The sequence below is a fragment of the Argiope bruennichi genome, chromosome 1 (assembly GCF_947563725.1).
Source record: "Argiope bruennichi chromosome 1, qqArgBrue1.1, whole genome shotgun sequence".
Lineage (NCBI taxonomy): Eukaryota > Metazoa > Arthropoda > Arachnida > Araneae > Araneidae > Argiope > Argiope bruennichi.
The window spans coordinates 86,276,553-86,290,913 of NC_079151.1; the positions used below are offsets into that span (position 1 = coordinate 86,276,553).

The 14,361-nt window shown below is 31.2% G+C and overlaps 1 protein-coding gene across 5 annotated transcripts in view; it reads right to left on the reverse strand.

Annotated features, from left to right (window-relative positions):
• LOC129963294 (uncharacterized) overlaps positions 1–14,361 on the reverse strand; it is a 112,690-nt gene that overhangs the window by 23,418 nt on the left and 74,911 nt on the right. The window contains exon 1 of one of the 5 annotated variants that reach the window (XM_056077615.1): positions 369–488. The exons of the other annotated variants lie outside the window; for them this stretch is intronic. The gene's annotated coding sequence lies outside the window, so the exon portion shown is untranslated. Of the gene's footprint in view, positions 1–368; positions 489–14,361 lie in introns of those variants that run through there. 5 annotated transcript variants of the gene reach the window in all.

The window sequence follows — 14,361 nt, forward strand, 5'->3', positions numbered from 1 at the left end:
CCAATCTCATACAATACAGGTAACATATGTATATATCCAAACAGATGGACAAGAATACTAACATAAACATATTCGAAAAATTGCCACTTCAAAAAAAAAAAGGAAAAAAAGTACAATTTCCGAAAGGAAACTGAAACTTCCCTCTACTGCACCCCTTCGAGGAAATACCTCTGCGACTCATTAAAAACCCACAGTTCGCGCTCTAGTCGTAAAACTTAGCAAAAACACTCATACATAAACCTCAAATTAACGAATCTCGACAACCAACTCGACATATGTCATTACTTTCACACCGAAACAAAAATCATATTTTATACACATTTATAAAGAGAGAAAAAAAATAATAGCATTTTTTTTTCCAGCATTACCAGCATCAAGAGCTAGAAGCCTTCGTCGACCATTGCAGCATGCGGCCAAGGAAAATAAATTGTGCTCCCGTTTAACGAGGCTCCTTTACAAATCCAAACAGTACTTTAATAACAAACTTCATTGCACTTTGCCTTGAAAAAAGCGAGAGTAAAAGGCCGACCGGATACGGCATGACAGGAAGCTAGGAAAATACACATGAAAAAGGCCCGAGATAACTGCTGTCGCAGCTGTAAAATGGCGCGGGGGTGAGTTTCCGTATTTTTCTCAAGTCCTCGGGACACGCGTAAGAGAAAGGGGCCCCCTCGGCGTACCACGTGTCAACCGTATGCTTTACAATGGTTTGTGTAAGGTTTTTATTGCTGTGGAGCGGATGTTTTATAACAAGGTTCTTTGGGGATGGTAGATGGGAGGATCCCGGGTGGGGTTGATGACACGCAGAATGTGAGTTACGAGGGTTATAAACACAAGAGTGCCTGTCTCCGATGGAATTGATTCTGCCAGAAATGGGACCCTTTATATTAGTTCTTTTATTACTTTATTAGCATGTTATTTCATTAGCTAGCTACAGCTTGTTCGATGAGAATGTTTATAACCCAATAGTTGTGGTATGTACATTGTATGAAACCTATAATATGTTATTTTAGCAATCTGACATCAATTCTGCTGTTTCTCCTTAATGGAACATACACACATGGCATCACAACAGCATGAAAATTTTAAACATGTATACACGACAACGAATTTCACATTCTGATCCTTAAAATAAAAGTGAAGTTGCATTTTACTCGTATTATATGAACACATCAAATATATTACCTAATATCTCTGGTAACTTTATTTAGAAATTTATTATTATTATGTTACAAAATTTATATAAGAAAAATTTCATTCAACTTTGCTAAAAAATAGGAAGAATATATATATATATATATATTTCATCTCAACGCTTTTAACAGTGGAGTTAAACACACAAATATATGTATATATAATCACACAGGTTTGAATTTCTATTTAAAAACTTTTATAGTATTGTTGCAACATACAAATAAAAGTATTTTTGAAAATTTACTAAAATTAAGAAGAGAAAAATTCAGAACTAAATTGGTATCATTAGAAGGATATATATTTTTTAAAATTCTGAGATGATATAAAAAATCATTTTGGGGAGGATTATAATTTCTAGAAAAACAAAGGAAAACATTTCTGTCCTCCCCTTTTAATTGATTTTTTTAATGAAGGATCATCCTAAACTCCCTTTCAGTGAATCATACCGAAAATCCATCTAGACAAATTACTGAATTTTAAAAACAGAATATGTCCTTCACTGACACTGCTACATGACTAACAAGAATAATCAGAAAAAAGTAAAGAAAAATTGCGTAACGATGATGAATCATTGAATGAAGGATACATTTCAGAAATGAGTCACTGAATGACAGATTCATTTCAATGGTTCCGTTACTATACCGAGATTATTTAAAAATCGCTGACACAGCCTATTCCAAAGAAACAAGGAGAGATTTCGTCATAAATAAATAAAAAAATAACAATACATTACATACTTTATTTTAAGTCTCAAAATTTGATAGACGATCACGGAATAAAACATTGAGCTATATGTTTTATCACTTATGAAAACTCCTTGCTGAAAACTTCCAAAAATATGCGGAAACATCTTACAGAATCAATCACTCACGGTTTGTATTCATTATTTGATGATTTTAATACAGGGAAACTTCAATTCTTCCTGCCATGAGAAACAATAGACAGGAGGCACTCATTTTTACCATGGACTGTTGAAAGTTGTTATTGTTCCTTAAGTAAAATACTTTTAATGAAAAAAAATCATCTGAATAATTTAACTTGGATTAAATGTAAGATTGTCGTTATTTATCCGGTAGATTTGTCCGGAATCCTCAAGAATGATAGCTAATACATGTGCCTACACGGTCACTTTTTTTTATTGAATATAATAGCATTCTTATTGAATAGGGAATTGATTATTTTTAATTAAAATGAAACATTTCTTAAAGTGCGAAAAATTCACAACCCAATCAATCCATTTTTAATAATACTCCATCAGCCACTAAAGACCAATATGTAACGTCTCGTTAAGGCAGCATCGATGAGAACGCATCGCGTGACACAAGCCATCAAACCTGCATATAATACGAAGAAAAATGACGTAGAACTGAAAGGCAATTGTCTGTATTAACCTAGCTAAATGGTTTTAGAGAACAGATGTGGAAGAATCAAATTCGAATAAAAGAGACAAGCTTAGCATTGAGATTGAGGTGAGGAGAGGGATTCATTGCTCAAACAGCAAATTTAGGCAAATTTCCAATAATTCAGGTGTACACTGTACACGTTACTGCACCTTAATCGAAAATAATTAATCAACTCTAACAAACTAACTTCAGCATTGCAATTTTTTTTTTTTTTTTACTTTTTGAGAAAGCAGTTGTGTTATTAGTCCCCAAAAAAGCACCCAACTCCCAAAAATAGTTCCAAGTTTCCAAAGCTCCTTTTCCATTCGCGAAACCTGTCGTGCTGCTTTTATGACTTACAATGGCATGAGCAGATGATTTACGTCTGCCGTAAACAAACGAAATGAAGAGTGGCAGACATAACAGACAATTTTGAAGGTTGCCGTTTCCGAGTTACGAGTTACAGCAGGGAAGCCCTGAGCCATCATGAGGCTAAGTTCTTACTCCAGCAGTTGACAGCTATTATCTAATCCCCAAAGAGAAAAAAGTTTGGCAACAGAGATGCTGGATGCATGTATTATAACATAACTATGCTGAATGTTGTCTACAATAGAGATATCATTTCCAGCAAACACATTTTTATAACAGCCTTCATGAAGGCCTGAGAAATTAAGTAACCATACTATTGCTTTTCCATATGCCGTTCACTCAAATATGTTGGAAAAGTTTAAATGTTTCTTCCCAGATGTTGATATATTTTTTTATTGTGTTATGTAAAATGCTTAAGTCACTTCCCTTATTTTATGAAGTGAAATAATTTGCTAGGCATACAGGAATTTTCAAAAGACAAGAAAAATGCAGAAGTCCACTTTTTCTGATATTTATTTCGAATCAAAACGAAATTACAAATGCATTTTTTAAATCAGTTTTAGTATTTAAGTAGAAGCTATTACTTCAAAGTCAAAAATTAAACAATTAATTATAACTTCAAGTTGCAAAAACCGGAAAAGTAGTACATCCTAATTTGAAAAAAAATTCTAAATATATATTAATTGCAAGAATCCTTTTTTTTTTTTTTTTTGTAATAAAAATATATATCAATTACAAGTTTTTTGGGGGTTTTTTTTTTGCTATAAAAATAAGTATCCTTTTTACCAACAATTATCAGTAAAGTACTTCAAAACAGAGAGCAAAGCTTGACTTCTCTATCTGGGTACCTACTATACGCTAGTAATTTAAGATCACTCCAAGCCACGCCAATGGACTGGAATCACTCCAAAATCTTTTGTCAATAGGAAAAAAAAGTTAAGAATTTTCATGGCCGGAACTGAGAAGTTGGATATCCTATACATGCCAATTTCTTCTCGATAAATTTTTCATCAAAAACGATTTGGATGACGTTTAATGAATGTGGATGGGAAGATAGAAGTTCGGGAATACGAAGAAAAGAACTTTGGGGAATACTGTAAGCCCCCATTCCCACGGTAATTGCGCGCCTCGCGACCTGAACATTTTGCCCTCCTTCTCCTTATTTGAGGTTTACCGGGGAACTTTGATGTCTGTTCATTTTACCGACAGTATTCGGGAAGCTCCGGATCGACGTCCACAGGTCAGAGTGGTCCTACATGGTTAGATGGCAGATTTACGACCATAACTGTAAAGGCAACGGCCATGGGAAGGGGGCTCGACAAGACAAAATATGATGGCATGGAGTGACACAGTCTTTTGACATGGCCTGAATGAATGGGTCAAAAATGAGAAGGTGAGGAACGCTACAATCCTATAGCCTGATGTGGCGTGATCGTAAATGACTGGCTTAAAAAATTTACATATCACTTTATCTTTAAAACGCCTAAATACAGACGCTGATTAATCATTTAACCTTCAATTTTTTTCAATATTTCTATGGATTCGTTAAAACTTCTACACAAATAAAACACCAGAACAAGTTCTCAAGAAATTAATTTCAACGTCATTGGTCACCACTGCAATTTAAATCTTGTCACGAGAATTCATTTTCCCCACATCTGCATCTCGAAAACAATAGCGAGGAAATCGCCCTCCACATTGCATAAGTCACTGACCTTTCTGTCGTCGCAAGGAAGCGCTTACAGGGGTTGACAAATGACTCTAAAATGAATTTTCATTTACATATATCGAAAATTACAGTCACGTGCTGGTTTAAACATCAGTGATTTCAATTTTCCTTTCCTAGATAAAGTGGGTATCATCAAATCGAATTTATGCACTAGTGAATTTAATTGCCAATTCCTCATCTGCAGAGCATCCTTCATTTGAAATAATTTTACAAGGGTTCAAGAATCTCTCAACCTTGACTAATGCTTTTGAATTACGATGAAGTTGGATATACAAAAGACTTTCTTAAATAATTTGGCATTCATTGATTTACAAATGTAACATTTTTAAATTTAATTCCAATATTTAGGGCAGGCTAATCAATCACTCGGGCGGCTGAATTAAAAACCAGTAAATTATCCAGATTAGAATAAGTTGCAATCCCAAATGCGGTCACATTTCCAGTTTTGAGATCAATAATTTAAAATTGTGATACAGTCAGGTTTTCCAGTTCTATTCAGCGAGAATACTCAAGAAATGGATCACTAAGCTGAAATTCTATTAAAAAATGATATCAAATATCAGTTTAATTTGTTCTCATATCGGGATCTTGATTAGAAACTCCACTGTACCATTTCAGTGCTTAGTTATTTTGATAGGAATATGTTGTGAGAATTCGTTTTGCTCCCCGACCCCATGGCATCAGAATGTTTTTACATTCAATAATACAGTACACTCCCATGTATCCGGCCTAAAGTGGCGGAAGGACAGACTAGATAACAGAAAAGTTGGATATGCCGGAGTGAGCTCCATGAGCTCATTTCTTTGCCCAGCAATACCAGAGGTCAAAGTTTTTATATCAAAATTCACTTATGATACGTATTTTCTCACTTCTTCTTAAGTACTAAGCCCTCCATTTATCTCAAGCCACGTAGAATGTAAACGCGACCGCGGCCCGGTGAATCACAGAAGCAGTTGCTTGGTAACGTATCGAGTTAAAATAGAAGGTTCTGTACTGTTAGTTTATATATTGCATTACATTGTTTCAAGAACTTATTTGAGAAGAAGTACGTTAAAGGATATATAATGTTTGCATTTTAACATAAATTCTGTAATGCCTAACATAAACGCAGGAAACAAATAAAACTGCCAATCCAACGCCTTGCCTTCCTCATCTAATTGCGATAAAAGAAAATTAGGCTGGATAGTACGAAAGCCGATAATCACGAACTGGATACTCGGAAGATTACTTTATATTGTTTTTGTCATCACAATATTAATAACCAGATATAAATCTATTTATATTTAAATTTATTAATTCTTTCTTATTTATTTTCTATTCTTTATTTATTAATTCTTTTTATTAATTCTTAATTCTTAATTTATTAATTCTTTAAAAGCAAAGGGCAATACTGGATAGTCAAAAGACATTTCAAATACTGGATAGACAAAAGACAAAGAGGCATTTTATGATAACAAGAATAAGAAAAATTAAAATTCATTTTACTGTTTTAAAAATTTCAATAAAATTTCAAAACTACAATCAAGAATCCATCTTATAGTATTTAACATTATTCACCACACAAAACATGCAAGTATATTATATACAGATGACAAATTTGTTCATGGTGTGAGCCTTTAAAAAAATAAACGGAAATTTAGATGATACATGCATTTAGTAAAATAAATAGTAATGAAAACCCCTAACAAAAATAGAATAGGAAAGTTTGTCGCAATTGCAGCTCATAAGCATCAACTTATCTACAACCATCTTAAGAAGGAAAAGGAAGTATTTACTAAATCGAATGAACAATGTATTTTACTCATCCTCTCTATTAAAAGAAATCTATTCATATCAGGTATAATTTATTTCCTAATGCAAATTTTTACGAGAAAAATAAGTTAAATTCCAATAATGCAAACATTACAATGCAAACCAGCTCCAAGCTTAACTTTCTGGTGGGTTCAAAAATAGCTGGGAAAAAATAACTATCGAAAGCTCAATTTGCGTTTTCATTTTCAACAAATCTAGAAGTTAATTCTAAGTTTTCGATTTCTGACAAAACATAAAATGTTTTAGTCATAATTTCTAATCTATTTCATGCCCACACACAAAAAAGTACATTTTCATTCAGCCATAATTGATTTAATAAATAAATAAATAAGAAAAAAAGAAATAGAAAATAAAAAATAAATAGAAATTTTCTTAAGTATTATCAGCTTACTTAAATACTGAGAATAATAAACACCACGAATGTTATATTCAACCTACACAAAAGTCATATCATTATAATATCAGTCTGTCAATTTTAAGAATATTTATAATGATAATTATTTGTTATCGCACAGTAAAATTTTAAACCCTTTGATTATTTATTCCGGAGAAAAAACTTCTTAAACACTAAAAATAGCAGTTATTAATTTTGTTATTAAATTTTCTTCTTTTGATTAAGCAGTTATTACTAAATACATAAGGAAAAAGAATCACCCATAATTTAAGTAGAATTTTACAGACAAAAAAAATCCAAATTCTAATCTTATCTGTTATTAATTAAGAGTTTGATTTTCCAACTCGGAGAGAGAGAGCGAATTGCGATTTCCCCCCCCCCATTCGAGGATGAGACATTTTCACTTACTGACTGATAAAAAGAATATAGCACCAGAAAAAGTTAGGAATTAAAACACTGCTTTTACTTTATTAAATGAACAGTTAGTTCTATGAAATTATAAATAACATTGTCGGAAAGGTCTTCCTACCCAGTCTTTCCTAAAAAAGTTACTCGAATTGTGACAGATTATTAACGTGTTAAATGGGAACTGATTTATTTTGCTACTTTTAAGTCACACAAAAGAGAAATTGTTATTACATTCGGAGGTTCTTTTTTTTACTATTATTTATTTTTAGTTTCATAAAATTTTGTTGCATATATTCAGCAAATATATATAAAACTTTTTCTTAACACTTCAGGATTTTTTTTGCGAAATTTGAGTTTAAATTTGTTTGAAATGATCACGTGACTATTGTATTGCTCAATCACCAACTTTTAGAAAAGCGATGGGGTTTTTTCCCCTCTATCTCAAAATCATTCCAGCTCTAAAACTTCTTTGTGCTTCTTCGGCCTTGCCCTTTATTGGCCAGACAAAAGAATCCGGTACATGGCGGACATTCGTGCCAAGTTGTAACTTTTTGCACGCGATAAGCCGCCAAATGTGACAAACTTCTTTATCGTTTTCTAATAACGTAAACGCGAAAAATCGATGCCTCAAAAAAAAAAAAATCACCAGTTTTTTTTTTTTTTTTTTTTTTTTTTTTGCCCACAAAAAAAACCTCGAACCAAAACAACATCTCACATGCTAAAAAAATCGGTCATTTACCACAATGAATGAGCAAAAAACTCCTTCTTTCTAACTTTTTTCAGAAACTTATTTGCCTACGACACTTTTTGGCAGCAAGGCATAAAACATTTTGAAATCTTAACTAGGCACAAAATTTTTCTATCACTCCAAGTATGCATTAAAGACAAAAATTTCCCAGTGATGTAATTAAATTATTTTTGAGACATTTAGTTGGTAATGTTTCAAATATACATGCTTTAATTTCATTAATTACTTTATGCATGATAATAGTGAAGAATCTGACAGATGTATCATTGGCTATAAAGCTTTGTTTGATACAAAATTCAAATAACCGATCCATTTAGGATATCGATCTCTACTTTATCATGCCATGGCTTAATATATTGAAAAAAAAAATCAAATTTATCGAGTTATTACAAATTTTTCCCTTCCTTACCGTAAAGACTTAATTTAATTTAATTGGAAAAAATTGAACTTAATTTCGAACAATTTTGCCTTATTAAGATCCTATTCTCTTTACTTGCGTAAAAAACGAAAAGACTTTAAAAAAATTCGTAATAAAGGGGTTAAAAATTACTTATCTATGTCTGTTAAATTCAGAATTTTAAGATCAATATTATATAAAGCGAGCCTTGCACATTACCTACTGGCAACAGATCACAATAAAATCCTGAAATTAACTAAAGCTATTCGAACTGGGGGAAACGTGATTTCATTTTATTTGTTATTCATATGAAGCACACACACGTTTCAAGATTATTCCGATAATAATTTACGCGCATTGCTCTAGCCAGGATCTTATTTACAAAGCGGCATTCCTTTGAGTAAGAGCACGATCCCTTACGTTTATTTAAGTTCGAAAAGTGCCAGGAGATGTTATGACTGCTGCAAATTTCCGAACGAGGCTCGCACAATGTGAGCAACATGTGTTCGAGGGCTAAAAACAGCAAGAGAAAAGGAAGCGCAGGAAATGTGTGGGTGAAAAGAGAATCACTCCTATTTCTCTCGATTTTTCACTCCTTTATAATATCGAATAACGCCCATAATTTCATTTTTTTTTTTTTTTTTTTTTTTTTTTTTTTACAGAAAACTTGTGCAACGAGACAGGCGGAACTGTGTTGAACTTTCAATGTCAAATTTAAGACCACTTAAGAAATCAACTGGAATGTGTTAAAAAATGATTCAAACATATGATTGTGATTTCAAAGAACAGAATGGGTTCCAAAACTCAAAAGCAGGCAGGAATATATTCTATCGAAACGAATGTTCAACTTCTTTCAAATTAAAATCTAGAGAAAATATCCTTGTTCGAAATACAAGTTAAATAAGAGGAATTCGTACTTGTCACACATTTGTGATTCAATTAAAAAGGATTTTCGCATATAAATACACTAGAAAGAAAATGCGACAAAACAAATTTCTAATTTAAGTTATAGCCAACTTTACATAAGAAAAGAAAAAGTTGCCAAATGGCGGCAAAATTTATACTGCTCTATGAAAAAAATGTTGAAATGTAAATATCTGAAGATGTTAAACTAATTGCTTTAAATTAAATATGATTTTCTGATGGGAAAACTACAAAGTACATTCCTAAAATATATTTTAGCTTACCATTTGTCATAAAATAAAAATTTAACATATGCATCCAACAATTCTGAAAGCGAATTAAAGAAATACAATTGAACATACATCTTTTGTATATAAGCTTTGTATTTGTATTATTATTATTATTTTAAAATTAGTATTTTGTATATTTACAGAATTTATTTATATTAAACTTTGCATTAATGTTAAGAGTAAAAAAAATAGCAACCGCGTATATAAATATCATATAATAATATAACATATTAATATGAATACAAAATCAAATAAAACGGATTATATTAGAACTACACAGTCAAACAATTTTTACAATATATATGAACAAATATTAAAATATGTATTCAAAACAACTTATAAGTAATGAAGTTTTATACTGCCGTCGAATTCAAATCATTAAATTACCTTAAACAATGTTTCTTTATTCTTCACAGCTATTAACAGTCAAACGTAAATCCTACTATTTGATTTTTGCAATTTTGATCCGCTTTGAAGCTCAACTGTTCCGAAACCTCCACAACAAAAACTAACAATATTTCTTTAAGCCAACACGAAGCGATCCATAGATTAAAATAAATCATTCTTCATATTCGAATTCACCAAATCCTAGCTTATTCTGGGATCTCCTGCTTACTCTTCAAAGCAAGGGTAGAACAATTGCCTTTACGACAGTCTCCGAATAAGGATATATGGGGCGGAAGTGGGCCCAACAGGAGGCCCTAACGTCCAGATAACAAGGGAAATGCGCGTTCTCGGAAAACGAGATTTATGCCTTCTCTGCCAGTTGATACAACACACGCAGCAGGTGTCAATCTTGTCGTCAAAATGTCGCTTAAAGTCCTTTTTAATAACCCAGAGGCAGTCAATTTAAATCAAGCGGTTGCAATTAGTTTCCTGATAATTGAGGTACTCGATAACCGTCAAGATGAAAATAGATAAGCTATCAAACAAACAGAGTGGGAAACTCTGTTATCATTGTATTAGCAGAAAGATATAGGAAGTTCACATTCTATTTAGGAACCCTTTTTGTCATGAAGCATTTCCTTTCAATAAATTTTATAATGGATGTAATGTCTAATCAATTAACTCAAGAATCAATCGATTTGTAATAATTCGATCGTGTTATATTCTATAAACCTAACAGTTAAACAACTGTCTAATCCTTTTTTTCGTATTACATTTTTAAAAAATCAAATAGTTTTCAAAAACGCTTTCTTTTTGTATCATAATTATAACAAAAAAAATGTTTTAAATTGGCCTACTATGGTAATAAGTGTACAACAAATTGCTGCCTTTACTTCATGTGAAAAATAAAATGAAGGGGAAAAAAAAAAAAAAAAGAACGGGAACAAATTTTAGTTAAAACTTAACTATCAAACAATTCCTGGACTGAAAAAAAGAAGAAAGTTTATAATAATATAAAAATTTAGAAATTGGATCTCATTCCAATTCACTTAATATCAAGAAGATTTAGTTAAGATACAATTTTTTTTAAAAATCTCGATGTATATTGAGCATTAGTATTTTAAATCCATCTCAACACTGAAAAAACACTTAAAAAAACTGATTCTGGCGAGTTTTCCGAAAAAAATTCATTCCTGATTATTTGAAAAACCATTCTTATGATTAAGATAAACTATATTATATGATTAAGTTGATTAATAGAAAAAAAAACAACTTCAATTACCAAATATAGAAAAATGGCAAAAATATGTGCACTCGTTCATTTACCTACCAATAACTCCGGTTTGTACAAAATGTTCAGAAACTTACCTCTGATAATAATACCTCTTTGCAGAAAACATAAGATAAATTAACTGTTCGGTGTTAAAATGGGAAGCCTACAGATAAAATAGATGTAACTAAGATAATGGTGATTTATTAAATGAAAAGCGTTACAACTCTCTACTGAGCGCCAAAGAGTTATCTGGAGCATAAATAAGCATCAATTTATAAAACCTTCAGAAGAAAAGGAAGATTTAATGAACGTCATTTTTACTTTTTACCCGTGTTTTTTTCCCCATTCTGCCATGAAATAATTTTCTATGAAATATCCGCACTATACAAGTGTCAAAAAATTGCATTATACAAGTGTCAATTTCAAGTGTTTAATTCTTCCTCCCACACAAGCAAATTGAAAAAAGATTAAATGCATAATAATTTATTCCGCTACAAATTTAATATTAGCAAAAATTCATTGAAAAATTGTTAAAACTACACGCTTTCAATAATATCCCGAGTTGCTTCTGTCGGAATTAAAGGTCCAAGAATATGAAAGTAGCAATGTTTCACAAGTAAATCATTGTTATCTACACAAATAGTAATTCTCCGTGTTTTACCGACGTTTTTCTAATATTCCACCGGCTAGTTTTCAAGATTACATGATTTGAGTACACATATTTCACAGAAATTTATTTAATGGTAGTTTTAAAATGCACAATGTCAACGTACCTGAGAAAGTTAAATGAAGAGAAATTTGGATTTCTATCGTATTTACTCAAATGGAACACATTGCATGCTGAAGTCAAGCATACAACAATCAATGAGCTGCCATAATTTAGCTGAAATAAACAATTTTACTCTTTATCAGTCAAGTCGGACGGATCGATAAGTTGCAAACACAAGAAAAACAACTTTAGCAAAACCAGAAAACCTCAATGACCTTCAATTTATCATAAATCAAAACCTTTATCATTCACACAATACCTTTTATCACCGCCATTCCATTACAACCAATCTTTCTTTAAGTAACAACCATGCATACTCTCATACAATTCCGCTCTCTTTGTAATTTTCAAAAATATGCATAAATCACAATTTTCAATGATATACGGACTCTCATTTCCAAACTGACTGGACAACTTTTAACTACAGTCAGATAAGATATTCCTACTTTTAACTGCAATCAGATAAGCTCGATACTATTTCTATAGCTTTAGAGTATATTACCCCCCCTCCAACCCCGATCACAATGGATATGTGATGAAGTCGAGTATATTATTTTATCTAAGTCTTTTTCTACTGTAAAAAATATAAAGATTTCAACTTCATTAAATTAAAATAAAAAAATTAAATAATTAAATATAAAATATTAAAATTAATTAAAAATAATTTAAAATAATTAAGGGGTTATAAACAGCGCACGGATACGCGCATACGCATACAAAGCATTGCTTTTTAAATCCAAAAACTTTTTACTACTATGTATATGGCAATGAACTACCCTATCTTGTGTTACTAATATATCATTCCGCTTCATCTTAGCAACACGAAATTCTTTCATAAATTTGTAACTACTATGCTGAAATTTTATACAGTTATGATAGCTCTGACATATAGCAAAATTTTCAAAATATAGCATTTGATCTATAGCAATATTTTCAACATATAGCAACCCATACGAATATGACAGTTTTACATGTTTTTTTTGTTTTTTTTGAAACGTAGAAGTTTGAAATTGAATATAAGACTATGAATTTTGAATCAAGTCCTTTTTAAAACATACGCAAGTATTTCATTTGCGAAAGTAAGTCGAGAGATGAACAAAGATTCAGTAAGTGTTCAGCCATTTCGGTGAACAGATGTAAATAAGATATATATAAAAATCAATGTTTAAATAATCGAAAATCTTAATTTCGTTTGGTTGGAAGTTTTTCAAAATGGTCTAAAACCAAGAGAAAAATAACACTTTTATAAATTAAAAGTTTTTCGTCATACACAATACGACCTTCTGATAAAAAGCCGCAAAAAATAACTAAAAACCGAACACTTTTATGATTCGCAGTAGCAGAGGATGTAAGTAGGCAGAGCAAACCGCTGCTTTATCACGGTATCCTTGAAAATAATCGGCATTCGTCACAATATAAGGTGTTATTTTGTGTGAAGCTTCAGAAAACTTGAAGGTGTCAATTTATGCCCACCCTCATAATCTATGGTATGGACACCTACAGAAATTGCCCGAAAATCGAAAGAAAAGTAACTTTTCTATACAATAGTGATACTGAGAGAAATACCTTCGGAAATCCTACTATCAAGGCCGATTTAATTTTCATCAACAATCATTTTGCTAAGCTTTTATTATCCCTTCACTTCGGTAATTAGTTACGAAATCTTTACATTAAATGCAATCTAAATGGCAAATTATCACCTTCGGAAAGCTCTACGTTGCATAAAAGCGAAGGAAAATCCGTTAAAAATAAAGGTATTGAAAATGAAATGTAAAATACAAGAATCTATTTTTAGTTTTAAATAAATTTATTGGAATCTGAAAAATTGTGCAGTAGTTTACAATACACACAAGCAAGTAATTTCGAGACAACAGTTAATCTCAATATGTCAGAGCATTAAATTATCATCTATAACTACTTAATATATATATATGATTAAACACTTATAAACTAAAAGAAGCAAATGCATTTCTCTTTTAATAATTTTCCCGTTTAGGTGGGGGAGGGGGAGAGTATAAAAGTCTCTAATTGTTTGTCAAAAAAAATACTCACTTCATTTTGATTTTATAAATTTTTGTTTTTGCTTAATAAGATTAAAATATTATGGTACTGCAATTTTCCATTTTTAATAACTAATAAAATTTTAAATTCAACAAAAAAAATTATCAAAATTGAAAAATATTTCGATATTAGAGAAATATTTCGCTGTGGAAAAATCACTTAAGAAATCGATAGCATCCATGGTAAGTATATGAATCTTCTCAGTAGCGGATTTTCAATTAGGCAGACTACGTAATTATCTAAGG